The sequence below is a fragment of the Sitophilus oryzae genome, unplaced genomic scaffold (genome assembly GCF_002938485.1).
Source record: "Sitophilus oryzae breed Bouriz unplaced genomic scaffold, Soryzae_2.0 scaffold_381_pilon_pilon, whole genome shotgun sequence".
Lineage (NCBI taxonomy): Eukaryota > Metazoa > Arthropoda > Insecta > Coleoptera > Curculionidae > Sitophilus > Sitophilus oryzae.
The window spans coordinates 2,762,987-2,776,414 of record NW_022146953.1 but is presented as its reverse complement, the minus strand read 5'-3'; the positions used below and the strand labels follow the sequence as shown (position 1 = coordinate 2,776,414).

Below are 13,428 nucleotides of genomic sequence, written 5' to 3'. Positions count from 1 at the left end.
ATTGTTTTTTCTCATGCTGACATAAATGTGAGAAAATTTTATCCAGTTTGTATGTTAATGGAAATTCTTGCTTTGCTTTATCATCACCATTACAAATGATTAATTCGACTCGAACGAAGTCGCTGGTACACGCTTCAGTAAACAGATAATTAAAACTAAGTTTGAAGTGTTTTATTTTATCAGATGGGATTCCTATATCCCGTGTTCCGATGCACCACACGGTAGAGCATTTCAATAGTGGTATATTCTTGTATTGTTCATATAACAATCCCATCACATTCAAACCTACGTCTGGTGCTATATTTGGGCGTTACACCTATCGACAAAAAACATGGTAATGATAGGGTAACTCAACGAACTGTGCCGAGGAATTCAGTAAAGCGCGGCTTGGAAGGCAAGGAGAGTACGAGAGAACCACGGTTCATTAAGTTGCGGAAAAAATCTAATTACCTATTAGGCACACATGGCGTCCGTTGGGCAATTCTATCTGGTCGAACGGTCGTTCGGTATGCACCGTATGGGCCGAACTTGTCTGTCCCTTCCCATTTTGTCTGGCTCGGATGATAGGTCATTGTTTTTATCTCGTTGTGTGTTTCAGAAAGAAGCCTCAATATATTATTTAATAATTTTAATTAATACACTACTCAAAACGATTATCGCACATTTGAATAAAAGTAATTATTACATATTTCTAAATGAAGCATGCATTTTTCTGCCTTTCTTTTGCGAGTTGTTTTAGGATAATTAGCGTACGCACTGACATGTAATTTTTAGTCAGCCGACTATTTAATTGCAAAAAAGAGCCGATCTTCACTCTTGAATCTTGAAAAAAACTTGACTCGATTGACAACGACCGTCAATTTATAAACAAGTCATTTAATACAATAGTGCCCTGGCAACGAACAAAGTTTCTACCAGCAGCGTCAATACAAATATACCGGAAGATTAATAAATGCAACATTGGTGTCGTTTTAAAATGTGGCAAAATATACTAAATTCAGGAAGAAATAATATTATCTACAGGGTGGTTCGAACTGGATTCCGGAAACTTCGGCAGCATATTCTTCAGATAAAAATTAGTAAAAAAGCTCGTATAAATGTATGTCCTAAATGCTTAGTTTCGGAGATACAGGGTGTAGTAAGTAGTGTAAGTTTCATTTTTTTACTCCTACTAGTAGAGGGCGCTACCTAATAATAACTTTTCGTCCGTACCTGTATAAAAATAATGAGTAAAAAAATATACATTTACGGCGTTTTTATGCAAAAAAAGTCTCTTGGCACAAATCGCTACGAGTGATGGTTTTCGAAATATTTGGAATCGAAATTATCAATACCTGTCATCATTGACATAAATTAAACATGTTGACTAAATAGTTATTAGACTGAAATCATAAATTAGAAATGGTTTTGTGCCAAAAGTTCAACAGAAACTGTTTTATTTAAATTATGATTAATTTAAAAAAAATAAAACTATTAATTTATTATATCAGTGAAATAACTATCTACTCAACGTGTTTATTTTTTGTCAATAATGACATGTATTGACCATTGTAAATATCATGAGAACGGTTGCTTGTAGCGATTTTTACAAAAAGATATTTTTTACGTCACAGAGATGTATATTTCTTCACTTGGTAGTTTTATACAGGTACGGACAAAAAGTTATTACGCTCCAAACAGTTAAAACACGTGTAGGTGGCGCCCTCTGGCCGTAGGAATTATATTGACATCAAAATCAAATTTCTCATGTCAAAAAACTCCCAGACCACCACTTTTCATCCAAATATTGATGTTACTTCAGAAATTATTTGAAAAAAATCAAAAATAAAAATGAAATTTTACACCCTGTATCTCCGAAACTAAGCATTTTGTGACATACATTTATACGAACTTTTTTACTTATTCTTATCTGCAGAATGTACTAGGTACCGAAGTTTTCGGAATACAATTCGGTCCACCCTGTATACCATGTTATTTTATACTTTTGTAGAATGTTCATATTATTATTATATAGTATTTCAAAAATATTAAGAAAAACCAATCCTCCTAAAAACCTTTCAGTACATTACACCCTTATTTCCCCCCTTCTCCACGCACTTCCCTCCCCTACTCCTCCAATTACCCTCAAATATCAATTCGACCTCTCCTTCTGCGACACGCAATATACCTGTTACCGTTCTCCCCCCAAAAACGCGTTTATATTCTCTTTCCTCCCCTGTTGATGCACCCGCAAGTCCCTCGCTAGAGCTAAACAGATTTTAATATGCCGCTGAGACAATGCCCTGCCTGGGGAATCCCCCCTTCCATATACACGTTCCCTTTTAGCTAGTAGCACCGGCTGAAAGACCTGCCAATAAATATTTTTCCAGGGTGGCTGCACCCAAAGACAATAAAATAGGGGACGGATGGGGCGGAGAGGACGGTGAGGTTGTGATTGCCTTATTATTTCGGTTATGATGTTTTTGCGGTACGGTTTTGGTGTGAAGGGGTCTTAATTGCGTCCAGGGTTGTACAGGGAATTGTTTTGTATTAATACTAGGTAATACCTGCACAGTTCATTGTATAAAAACCTGTTCCTGTTATGTTTTAAATATTTTGTTTAAAAACAAGCATGTTAAACTGTATACTCGTAAACTCTATCTCTCATTTTGAAATAATAAGATCGATTATACCAAAATATCGCTTGACAAAAATCGATTTTGTCAAGAGGTTTTTTTAAGTCCGTAGGGATTCGAATCATACATCCCTACTCTGCATAGTTGCAGTCTATGTTTTGTACAGGGTGAGTCAAATTTTAAATCGCTTTTAAAGGGAAACGCCATATTCTATAGGATATAGACGAAAACTAATATCGGTGTCCGGAGCTCAATTTGTATCAAAACCATGATGGTGAAAACAGCACATCGAAAGCTGTTACCGATTCGGAGTTACGGCCTTTTTTTCTAAATGTGCATTTTTAAAAAATCGCTGTAACTTTTTTGCTGTGGAAAATTTTGTATTTTTATGAAAACATTTTCAAAGTACCTTTTTAAGTAGAATGTAATTGTTTAAGTATATTTTTTTTTAAAATTAATAATTTAAAAATTATCAACAGAAAAATTAATTTTTTATTCGAGACACCCTGTATATTTCCTTTCCAAAAATATAGCACACTTGATATTTTGTTATAGTCCTTTCGAAATACAGAATTTTTAAAAGATTGCCATTTTTAACTAGCAGGTTTTGGACCCCTTATTGATGATCTGCCCCTAATGGAACTAGAAAACATATTTTTCCAGCAAGGAGATCCACTGCCTCAGAACGCTGAAATTATCAGCAAATTTTTGCAACCAATTTCGAGAACAATTGAATAGAGCTAACCAAGATCCCAGCCGTTGGCCGTCGAGGCCGTCGGACTTAGCGCCTATAGACTTTTATCTGTGCGGAAGAATAAAGGTTCTTATTTTTACATTTCCAGTGTAATCTAGATAAGAATTAGAAGAACTTAACGGTAATGCGAGGGTATCTTTCACCCCCACTGATTTAAATGCGAGAGAAATGTTCACAAACACCTGTAGCAAAATCTCATCAATCGTCTTGATTTGTTATTTATTTTTATTGTTATTAGATATAGTTTAAATGTGTTGATGTTGCTAAATATAGTTTAAATTTGTTAAAAAATTCTGCATTTCTCATCCCAAATATTATTTTCGTTTTAATTGCTGCTTACAGCTAGAATTTTTTTGCATTACAGCCGGCGCCGTTCAAAGCCTATACTTATTCAAAGTGGACCAATTTCTAAAATTCTATATCTCGAAGAGGAATCGAGCAAAGTATCAAGAAGTATGCTATGTTTTTGGAAATGTATTTTTAAATTATTTTCCATGAATTAAAAATATACAGGGTGTTTCCATATAAAAAATCAAATTTTATGTTGATAATTTTTAAATTATTAATTTAAAAAAAAATATATTTAAACCATAGATTTAGTAAGAACAGATATCACATTAGACATTTTAACCCGATCAAACAATCGGAGGTTGACTACGTACTGTAAAAATCAACTGAGATAGAGAAGGCGACATTGCCGCATCTCAAATTTGCGCCTATCTCCTCAGTTTGATTTGCAGAAAAGGTGACTTTAAAACCTTCACCGGATATCAATAAATCTCAATTTCTTAATTAAATTAATTGTTTATTTTTAAAGAAGCATGCGTAATAATATGGTTATTAACCAGAAGATATATGCGTTACTATTAAAGGACATGTTTACTGTTTAATGTGCTGAAACGTCTAGAACTATTGGCAACGTCGCTGCTAGTCTTCCAGAATGAAATGAGCCGTCCGTCCCACCACCCCTCGCGACGGCCCTTGGTCCGTTATAGCGTACTACGTTTAGCTTGCGGTGTGTTTGAAGTCGGAATCAAGACGAAAGTGAACTTTCAGTGTTTTTCGGTGGTTTTTGTTTTTGTTTAACGTACTTTTGAATCTGCGAATTCAGTATGGTACGACAGTGTCAAGTGTGTGGAAAAATAAGCTCAAATTACCCGAATTTGTCTTTTCACAGGTGGGTATTGTTTTCGTCATTGTACATAGGCGTCCCACAAGGGAGCCTCTCACAATCAAAATAATTTCTAATTATATTTGTAATAATTAATCTATTAAAACAAGAACGTAGTAGCCAGTAATTGAATTATAATTCGTCCCAATGACTGTTGTAGATCATAACAAATTTGAATATAAACGTTGCATTTGAAATTTTATTATAAGCCAGAAAGTGACATTTTTTTCTTAAAATTGCGTCATTTCTGGTCATTATATACGATATTCTAAAGGAATTTTGCTCAACAAATAAACAAAGGTGTTACCCGACCTTTTTTACATTTTATTGCTTTATTATATCTGCCCCTTCGGCCTTGTTTAGACAAGTCTGTTGAACTTAATGCAGAGAATAAGCATATATGTAGGGGTTAGGCCTTAATAATTTTTTGCTTCTTGTATTTTGTTTATTTATACATACCCTACCAAGCCTTGAGCTCCATCTACGGTAACGTAGATGAAGCAAACGTAATTCATTATTATGCGACAGAAATCCCATACTGTAGCACACATGTTTGATACTTTTAATGAATCAATTTTCAATTTTCTCATTAAATATTGATTTTAGGTATAGGAAGTTATTAATAATACAAGATTAAACAACTATTACACAGTACGTGGCAGGATTCTATCGATTGCGAACTAAATCGTTACTAATTACTAATTTTGAAGTTCTTTTTAAGATCAAAAATGGTAAAACTAAAACCTAAACTATCATTTCAGATTCAACGGGAAGTTCTAAATAATGTTGCCTATTCTAAATAAGAAAAATTTATTCATAAGTTTTATAACATCTCTAATTAAATTTGGACGCAAAGAATATTTCTGTTTGCTGTAGGTAATTTTCTCAGGGAAAATACGAAAATTAAAATGACTTTTTAAGTCAAAAAAAAATCAAAAGGACAAGATATTCCAAAAAAGGACTGTCCTTTTCAAAAAAGGACAGGTGGCAACCCTAGGTATTTCTGGAATGGAAATTTAATGGCAAATCTACAACTTTAGTTTGAAAATATGTTCCGGCCACCTATGTTTACAAAAATGTCTAAAATGTGCTTTACCATTGCCTCCATATTCTGAAAAAAAATTGAAAGAAATGTCACCAACCACAAACCTAATATAGAACTGTTTCGGAAGCCTGAGTCACCCTGTGAATATTCAAAAGTAACTGAAAGTTTATATAGAAGTAACTGAAAGTTAAAATTGAAAAACGACGTTGGAGCGATTTTCGAAAACCACCTACTAACGTTTCAACATAGGTATATGTGGGATATTAATTATATTATTATATTAGACCTTATAACAAAACTCATCTGACGAAAAAGTGTTAATATAGTATATCAATATGGAGTATAAATTTTACTAATTAATTTACTTTTACTTTACTAATTAAATGCTTTCCAAAAAACGATACGCCACTGGCCATTAGAACAATCGAAATGCTCCTAGTTGCCGGGGTCGGAAATTTTAGACTTCTCTGTCTCTTCTGCCCTTGTTTGATACATTGGAATGTTTGATACACTACCAACGAGTATTTATGAATGAGATGTTCGGTCTATCTTTATAATGTCTTTGATTTAAACCATTCATAATGTTTTCATAAAAATACAAAATTTTCCATAGCAAAAAAGTTACAGCGATTTGTTAAAAATGCACATTTTTAAAAACACCCCGTAACTCCGAAAGCGTAACAGATACCGACGTGCGGTTTTCACCATCATATTTTTCATAAAAATTTAGCTCAGAAACCGATATTAGTTTCCGTCTATCTCATATAGAAAAAGGTGTTTTCCTTAAAAAGCGTCCAATTTGGCCCACCACATACATATCTATGAATCTAATCTAAAACTTATCTGAACTTAAAATAATTTAACTCCACACTCCGTATAGTTATGTCCTACGGTCCATTCCGTGACGTAGACACGACCATATTGATTTTCATCGTTTTGGAGCCGGATGGAGCTGCTCCTGCTCCCACTGAGCGGTGCTGCAGCTGATCTTTTTTGCTCCCAACGTCCGGACCGGAGCATAGAGAGAAACGCCGAGTCGGGGAGAGTTTAGGAGAGCATAGGGGAGTCAGGGGAGGTAAAGGGGAGGCCTGTCGTCGCAGCCGCGCGTCCCGGAAGTGTCGTTTTAGAATAGTTCCGGTCGTTTCCCGCCTTCAGACGAATAACTTTTGTTTCGCAACTAGTTTCGTGGTTTCGGGGGCTCTCAGTGAGAAACAATGACAATTACGTATTTCGGCATTAGGTTATTCCGTTATTATGTCCTTTATATTTAATACCTATACGGTAGCTAGGAGCTAGGAGTAGATATTTTTTTTCTGAATATTTAAATGGTTTATTAATGTTAAAAATTGTTGAAATAGTTATTTTTTATACAAGACGATAATGCAATTTTATCGTCGTGTATATACAGGGTGTTTCAAAACAAATGCGAAAAACTTCAGGGGGCGATTCCTTGTTCAAAATAAAGGGTAGTTTGCTTCATAAACGTTGGGTCAAAAGTCAACCATTAGGGAGATATCGCGGTACAAAGATGGCGGAAAAATAATGTTTTTATTTTTTATCTTAAAAACGAAAAGAGATAGACTAATGAAATTTTATGGGAGCATTACTGTTATGAAAACACACTTTCTGGTAATTTTTTCACTTTTTTAAAATGAGTGGAAGGGGTTGAAATAAACTACCCCTATTCTTGTTAACGAAATTTAAAGAAAAATCTTATCAAACACATGCAAAAAAAATAATTTGGATAGCTTAGTTTGTTTAGAAACTTTTTTATCTCTTGTGTTTCTTTGATAAAACTCGCCGATTTGAAATTAAAAAATAAAATGTAAAGCATTACATGTCAGGATAAAAAACATTTTTAGATAAAGAATCTAGTGATAATAACGATAATAATAAGAATCTAGATAATAACGTATTGCAGTAGAGTAATCTCAATAAAATAATATTAGAAACATCCTAAAAAGTGACAGCGGCCGACTAGATTTTTTCCTAAAAAAATTAGAGCAGCCCACTAGATTCTTTACCTAAAAATGTTTTTTGTCCTGACATGTAATTTTTAATTTCAAATCAGTGAGTTTTATCAAAAAAACACAAGAGATAAAAAAGTTCTAAACAAACTAAATTATCGAAATGCTTCCATAAAATTTCATTAGTCTATCGTTTTTCGTTTTCAAGATAAAAAATAAAAACATTATTTTTCCGCCATCTTTGTACCGCGATATCTCCCTAATGGTTGACTTTTGACCCAACGTTTATAAAGCAAACTACCCTTTATTTTGAACAAGGAATCACCCCCTGAAGTTTTTCGCATTCGTTTTGAAACACCCTGTATAACGAATTACGTTTTAAAAAATATTCAGAAATTATTATTTCAAGGAATTTATTACGAGTTAAAAAAATATTGTGCTGGGTTGGCGTTGGTTTCTATGTAATTTTACAAATAAATAAAGCTGTCTCTTTAGTTGTCAGTTTTGAGTCAATATTTTTTAATTCTCTTTCGCGTCGATTGCTGATTGAATTGTAGCCAGAAATGGCTCATAACAAAATAAGTAAATTACCAACAGATAGATATATAGATAGACAGATAATGCTTTATTTATTTCCTTATTGTATAATACAAAAAGAAACCCAAAAAAGGGCATGGAAACAATGTCAGTAAAAATTTTTAAAAGAAAATAACTGCATATTTCAACAAAAAATCAACTATATGAACAAAAATAAATAGTAATATTAAAATTAAATATTTTATGAAAATAATACTAATAATAATGAATTAAATCTATGTATGTATAGACAGATAACAACACAAAATTATACTTACAATAAATAACAAATTTAGATCAAATGATACAAAACAAAAGTAAAAACATACGGGTGTGGTTGTTTTTACAACAATATACAATCGATGTTAAATATGACACAGGGCGCTCTTATCACTGTTTAGAAATTCCGCGAGGGAATAAAAAGCTCCTCTGCACAAAAAGATGTTTCAGCATTTTTTAACTTTGTTTTTAGTCATAGACAAGGTAAAATTTTCCGGAAGGGAATTGAATATTTTTATTAGAGAGTAATCTATATTTTTTTGAAGATAGCTGAAATTATATTTATCCGAAACCAGCTGTAATCTGTGTCTAGTATCATATTCATGTTCGAGCCCACGGTGTCCAAATAAATTCCAGTTTTCCAGGACAAACACCACAGCCTCCAAAATATACATGGAAACAACTGTAAGAACGTTATGTTCAACAAAAATCTACCTGCAGCTTTCCTGCTGACTCAATCCGAAGATACTACGTAAGCATTTTTTCTGTATTCGCAATATTCCTTCCATCCCCGAGGAGTTGCCCAAAAAATAATACCATACTTAAATCTGGAATAGATAAAAGCATAGTAAGCTGACATAGCAGCATCGACCCCCACGGACCCCGATATTACTCTCAGCGCATAGCAGAACTGAGAAGTTTTAGATGCCAGTACTTCAATATGGTGAAGCCAATCCAAACGTCTATCGATCTGTTGCTCGTGCTGGAGGATAAAGGGAATTGAGTATCGATTGCTAAATAACATACACTGTGTCTTGGATATATTGAGAGATAGTCCAATAGAGTGAAAATACTTCGACAAATCGGACACAGCCAATGGGACTCTGGTTGAGAGTGAAAGGACATCACTTGCACTGAAAAGCACAGTCGTATCATCAGCATATAATACTGTTTGTTTCTGAATAATGTGGGGCACCTTATTTGTATACAGTATATAAAGAAGTGGACCCAATATAATATTGAACCTTGCGGTACCGCCTTTTCAATGATTACCTTGTTAGAAACTATTTTTCTGCCATTCAAATCAAAGTCAATAACCTGTTGTGTTCGCCCAAAAGCCCCTCCTCGAATACCATACCCATTCAACCTATTCAGCAAAATATTGTGATCTACACTGTCGAAAGCTCTGGAAAGGTCTAGGCACATTACAAGTGTCTGATTCTTATTGTTAAGCGAGTCAATGGCAAAAGAGAGCGCTTGATACAAGCCCTGAATTGTCGACATTCCCTTCCTGAAACCATACTGCTGATCAGATAATACTGCATTCCTCTCTAAGAAATTTGTTAGCCTAATACGTATAACATATTCAAAAACTTTAATAATACCAGTTAACAGAGATATGGGTCTAGTTTTTCATTTCATCTTTTTCACTTTTTTTAAAAATAGGTCTAATATAAGCGTTTTTCAATTTAGTCGGAAAAACCCCCGAAACAAAACATGCATTAATAATGTGCGCCAAAGGTTCTGATATAATATCTGCCATTTTTTTTAAAAACGATATGGGGATTTCGTCATTTTTATTTTTTAAAATTTGAATAGTGTTAAGACTTCTTGTTTGTCGGTAGGTATTAAGAAAAATGATTGTGATAGAGAAAAATGATTGTGATTGTGATACTCAGGCTGAGGCGACAAACGCCATATCCAAACTACTTCCATTTAAATCCCGAATAACTTATGAAAAGGAATACAAAAATTTTGGAAAAAATGGAAGCAATTAAATAAATTTTTAACCTATCCTCGCTGTTAAAGTATCATTTAATCTACCCTTGTGGTTAAAGTACTATTTTATCTACTATTTTTGATACATATAAGGCAATTTTAACAGTTGCTATGGAAAAAAAATCCTTTTAAATGTTGTTATTTGAAGAGGGAGACCAATGACACCATTAAAATTAGTTGGTGCTCGAGGCTGTGCGATTTTTTTCCTTTCTTTTGGGTCCCTTCTCGAACCAGTGCCACCAAATACCTGTGACGCCATAAAAGCGTCCCAATATGCAAACAAAACGTCGTAAAATTTGGCAACAACGACCGAAACCAATGGGTTGTTTGACCCAATAGTTTTTCTGTTTTTTTTTTCAATTTGGTTTGTTGTCTCATTATCTGCTTTAAATTATCTTAGTGGATAATTATAAAAATAATGGAAAATGTTTGTATCTCTCAGAAAATATGAAAATAGTATAATATTTTTGTTATATTCAAAAATATGTTATACTCTGTTTTTTTTCTCAGGTAAGATTTCGACAGACGATGACAGAAGAAAAGCAGATGACGTCCCATACCAATCTATTTATTTTACTAAAAAAAGTTTCTAATAATTTTTAAGTTATCTATGGATGGGTTTAAATATAAATCCGTCATGCATCGTGTCTTGTTGTTTTTAACCAGTTTTATTGGTTTATTTAAAAAATGACAGATCGTATTTCAATTTTATTGGTTTGACGGAACGATGAACGACAAACGGACGCCGATGCGTATGAACTCGCCTTTAGATTTTTGTCATTTTTGACGCTTGTCAAAGTCTTGCCAAATTATTGGTTATAATTTTGTGTCAACTTTTGTTAAATACCCTGCATTTTGAAAGATGATGCATTTTGATTCGTATTATTACGTGTGTTTTGTGTCTTTTGAAGTCAAGTGGAGGAAAAATCGAGTGAAAATTAACTGTAGGCCCAGAGCACAGTTTATGGTTAATACACGCTGCCCAGGCAGAAAGTCTTATACACCAATGAAGTTGCCATCGATAAAGTTTGTATACCATTTCGTCGTAGATAAGTGCATTTCGTATATAAGGATCAAACTAAACACATACTAAAAACTGGAGTAGCTGTAAAATATCGACATCACACGATAGGTAAATAATGGATTTTAGTACTGGTGCAGAAAAATAATGTCAAAAGGTACTGGTTTAAAAAAATTAAGATTAAAGGTAATTAATCCACCTTTAAGGTATAAAATTTGGTAGGTGTTATTATTAATAAAATAGTTGTTGTATTTACCTATGTTGTTTTATTTATACCTGTGGAATATTACAAATTTGTATTTGTACATAAGTTATATTGATAAATATAATCATAAATGCGGGTAGTTTCATAAAGCTTGAAAGTAAATAATAGTTATTTTTTATATTTTTTTGGTATGTAGTGCCTTGTTCTTGTTTGTTTTGTATTAACACATACCGTTTTTATTAAATAAAATAACTCGATTACATTTTTTCAGTTTTATACAATTTTGAAGTAATCACTTGTCATCTTGTCAATCAAATTTTCAATATATCTACGCGTTCCAGTTGTACCAACTTATTTCTTTGTAAAATAAAATAAACTACTTTGAAATTAAAATGACAGACACATCTATCACTGTCAAGGATCTTCTCGTTGGACAGACTATACTAATTTGCGCAGTTTCCACTTTATCTAATTCCAGAATCTGTATTTTTGCTAAATTTTCCTCGAGTAATAACGGAAAAAAATCCAGATAAGATTAAGTTTTATATTTAGCTTTGAGACAATATATTTTCGATATGACTCAGCTGTATATTAAGATAGTGAGTACCTACTAAAATAAGTTTGGTTTAGTGTTAAATTCATAATATTATCGTAATCGCTGAGATCATCTATAGCAAAATTTATTATTTTTATGAATTGAAGAATGTGTGTTATTAGTTTTACAATTATTAGTACTTAGAATTATTGTAATAAATTGATATTGACGCAAAATATTTTTGGCTTGTATATTTTTCTAAAAAAAATCTTTTTTTGAAAACCTCAAACAATATTAATTTTTACGACGTGATTGATAATATAAAAAAGTAATTTTATCGCCTAGGCACAAAAGTAAAGCACTTTGACGCCTAAGCACAAAAGTACGAAAATATAGGTATTATTAAACTGACATAAGGTGTCAAATTTAACGAGTGTAACGTAGTTTCCCGATATATTATTACTTACAAGGTATTACTTTTAAATATTTTTATATTATTTCGAATGTTTGAAATTGTTTAACAGTTATTTTTTATACAAGACGATAAAATGGTATTTTATCGTGACTGAAAAGATTAATAATTATTTTCGGGAGACGATAATGCAATTTTATCGTCGTGTATAAAACAATATTTTTTTCCATAGCGAGTTACGTTTTAAAAAATATTCAGAAATTATTATTTCAAGGAATTTATTACGAGTAGAAAAAATATTGTGCTGGGTTGGCGTTGTTTTTTTTTTATATAATTTGACAAATAAATAAAGCTGTCTCTTTAGTTGTCAGTTTTGAGTCAATATTTTTTAATTCTCTTTCCTGTCGATTGCTGATTGAATTGGAGTCAGAAATGGCTCAAAACGAAATAAGTAAATTACCAACGGATATTCAGGCTGAGGCGACAAACGCCATATCCAAACTACTTCCATTTAAATCCCGAATAACTTACGAAAAGAAATACAAACATTTCCAAAAATGGAAGCAATTAAAAAACGTGCGAGAAGAAATAAAAATTTTAACCTATCCTCGCTGTTAATGTAAGAGAAAGAAAAAAAAAAGAGTAAAGAAGTAAAGATTCACACTCTAAAAAACACCCTTTACATATTATATGTAATTGACGTAACCTTTCTTTAGTATAGTACTTATAATACTTATTTTCAACAGAACCACAAAAATACTAATCCCTTTAAACCCCAATGTCATACAGGACCCGCAGATATCCATCAACCGTGTTACAGCAGGAATTCAATCACATCCAGAAAATTATCTGGCACGGTCAGGGCATTCCAATTCGTCCCCGACATTCCCGGGCACGTTCCCGCAAAGTCGCAGTTATTAATCTAGTTTTTGCGGTGTACATTGGGTTGCAGGACACGTCCCCCCTCCCTCTTTACCCCTACCGGTATTATCCCCCCTCCTTCCCAAGTCTTCCTGCAACACAAATAGATTACGTGATCCCTGGTCCACACATCGCTATGCAACCCGCGTGCCAGGAGGATGGCAGCAAGGCTAACACGTTATCGTATATCCTGCCGCGCTGGGGTCCT

The 13,428-nt window shown here is 33.1% G+C and overlaps 1 protein-coding gene across 3 annotated transcripts in view; it reads right to left on the bottom strand.

Annotated features, from left to right (window-relative positions):
- LOC115885312 (homeobox protein homothorax) overlaps positions 1-13,428 on the bottom strand; it is a 394,897-nt gene that overhangs the window by 133,364 nt on the left and 248,105 nt on the right. The window lies entirely within an intron of this gene.